The sequence below is a fragment of the Asparagus officinalis genome, chromosome 1 (genome assembly GCF_001876935.1).
Source record: "Asparagus officinalis chromosome 1, Aspof.V1, whole genome shotgun sequence".
NCBI classification, from domain to species: domain Eukaryota; kingdom Viridiplantae; phylum Streptophyta; class Magnoliopsida; order Asparagales; family Asparagaceae; genus Asparagus; species Asparagus officinalis.
The window spans coordinates 44286545-44288823 of NC_033794.1; the positions used below are offsets into that span (position 1 = coordinate 44286545).

Genomic DNA, 2279 nt, shown 5'->3' on the forward strand with positions numbered 1-2279 from the left:
TGCAGAGCCTCCGAGGCTGCTGCCTCTGTTTCCGGTGACGTCGCCGAGGAGCCAGAGCTCTTCGCCTTAAAGTTGACTGCGCTCTGCGTCAGATCTCTGTGAGAGGTTTATATCTGAATTGTTAGATTGTGATGTCGATTACTGTGTTGTTCTGATTGGAGCCAAGCGCATTCATCGTTGTCAGTGTGTTTTAAAACATCAATGCTAATTTTGGTGTATAATGCATCCACTGTGGTTATTGTTGAAAACGTTTTCACTCATTGGGTGAGTGCCCTGTTTCTTTAGTATAGCATCAGAAGCTACTGAAGCCCACTTTGAAATTTCTGAGAAGCTTTGGACGTATAATATTTTGACCCGTGAGCCTCTACAGCTATTATTTTCAGTAACTATTGAGGGTAAAGTGGGATCATTTCTGGTGAAAAACTACCAATTGACCGGAAATAATTACTATAAGGGCTTAGCGGGTTAGAATATTATTAGATTTAGCAATGCTATTTGTATAGCACAAAATAAGTGGAAAATAAAATATTGAGTTTTTGGTGCAGCATTCTTTCCCAAGGAAAAGTCCAGTTTTTAGCGTGTCTTTGCTCACTGTCTTGTTTTAGTTACGTATAACTTGGACTTATTCTCGAATTTTAGTTGTGAAAGTCTCATTTTCTCTAGCACTGTGAAGCACAACCTTATTTGTTGAGATCTTCTTGGTTGAATTTTGTTTAGTACTTGCTAAGATAAGGAAGCATTACAATTGTTAAGTCAATTTATGTCAGAAAGAGTAGGTAGAAGATTTATATGCCGTTGATTTATAGCATAGAAAAGGTGCCAATTGATGTTTGTTGTCTCTATAATGCTTTACCTCTAGAATCTACTTTTTTTTTTTTTTAACCTGTGTACAGCATAGAAACAGTTCAAATACTTCACTTATTGTGCTGTGCAATTCACCGTTTTCTTTAGTACGTACTGTGCTTTATTGGACGCATCATTCAGTGCTGACAAAAGAAGTAAAATAGTCAAAATAATGTAGCTAATATCTGATAATTTGAGCATCTGCCATTATTATCTCTTGAATTCATGGATCAATCAGTAAAACAGTACGAAAAATTCAAACGTGAAGTTGCATCATATAAACACGAGTCGCATGCGTGAATTTTCATTCTGAGATTTGATGTGTATTGGCATGTAAGGCCGTATTGTATTTGTACCTTTCTGTTAGCGTTCATGTGATATAATCAGTCACCAATCAAATTCATGTTCAACATTAATATAGAAAAATCCATAGTTTTAAGGTATTTTGTTTGACATAACAATTACGCTGGGTATCAAGCAAGGATAGTTCTATCCAATGTCTACCCAATGCAATATGCATTCTGGATAGATAAAAAAAAAAAAAAGAGTTAATGGCACTTAGAGCCTAGATAGCATCGCTGTTTTGAACTTACTACTGTTGTAAAGACTCCTTGGGTGAGTGTTATTTACTCTATTATATATCTTGGGTGAAATTTTGACGGACATTGCAACTGGTTGAAAATAATGAGTCTATTTAAGGGTGAGATGGTCAAAAAGTTTCACCTAGGGGATTTACCTCTTGCAGGAAGTTGATACGTGATTTAGGAGTGTTAAACTTAATTTTTTTGGGTCTCTTAATCGCCTTTGATGGTTGATTCTTTCGTCTTGGATCTTCACGTTGTTCATCGCTACACAAATCACAAAGGTTAGAGGCACCGGATGTTGTTTCATCCGATGCGCCCTCCGACACTCAAGTCAGTGACTGTTTCTAATTAATCTGAAAAGAAAAAATGGAGTATAGTCTTACTAACTTTTTATGTGTAAAATTGTGTATCTTGGTTAGGTGGAAATCACCACTATTTATAGAGAGTTTACGGGGTACGTAGGTAATTTTAGCCGAGTGTGTGTATTATTGGTTTAGACCCTACTTTACATGTGTTGGCAGCTGTTTGGTTGAGTCGCCTCTGTACAACGATGAGACTGTTGGAGTAATGGCATGTCCCAGTAGGTATGAAGTCTCTGACTCAAAAGGTCACAATGACTGATGTCGTATTAATTGATTGATAGTTACTAAGCGGCGAAGTGTGAGCACAGATTGTGCAACGTGACTTTCAATGACACTTGTCAAATCATTCTTCGAGACACCTTGTGTTCAGTCCAAAGGGAGGATGCCATTCATCACAGAGTCAGACATCTACCAAGATTCGGGTTGAAAACGACTTTCATCTCCTATCTAGATGGCGAGGTGATTCGGCTTGTTTATCATTGTAGATGCT

At 37.5% G+C, this 2279-nt stretch overlaps 1 pseudogene; it reads left to right on the top strand.

Annotated features, from left to right (window-relative positions):
• The window catches only part of LOC109833777, a 2050-nt pseudogene extending 1728 nt beyond the window's left edge, over window positions 1–322 (top strand).